Source organism: Arachis ipaensis, chromosome B08 (assembly GCF_000816755.2).
Source record: "Arachis ipaensis cultivar K30076 chromosome B08, Araip1.1, whole genome shotgun sequence".
Classification (NCBI taxonomy): Eukaryota; Viridiplantae; Streptophyta; class Magnoliopsida; order Fabales; family Fabaceae; genus Arachis; species Arachis ipaensis.
Window position 1 is genome coordinate 9805959 of NC_029792.2, and position 434 is coordinate 9806392.

Here is a 434-nt window from a genome sequence, read left to right on the forward strand (position 1 = left end):
AGCTAAAGTGGTGTATTATTAGTTTTTGATGATCCTAATTTTGCAATTGAATCTGCGGATTAAGATATATATATATATAAGATAAGGAGATCATCAATAAGTCCAACTCATATATACTTGATGATGAAGTTCTACAAATTTCTAAATTCTTAATCATAATTATTATACTCCTTTCTTCTTAAAATATGTTTTTTTCTTTTGCATTTTTTTTGTTTAAATACATTAATTTTTTAATTAAAAAAATTAAAAAAATGCTTAGGTTATTTCGCATTAGCATAACTCTCTCAAAAATTAAACTATATATTCTTAACATGGTGAAAGAAGTAACTCATCATTAGCATAACTCAATGTTTTTTTTTTTCAGTAATACTAGAGAAATAATAGTCTAGAATTACTTATCTAATTTAACATTTGAAATTTTATGCATGTAACCT

General features: G+C 22.6%; 1 protein-coding gene across 1 annotated transcript in view; it reads left to right on the plus strand.

Moving 5' to 3' along the window:
- LOC107610489 overlaps window positions 1-434 on the plus strand; it is a 6616-nt gene that overhangs the window by 1923 nt on the left and 4259 nt on the right. The gene's annotated exons all lie outside the window — the stretch shown is intronic.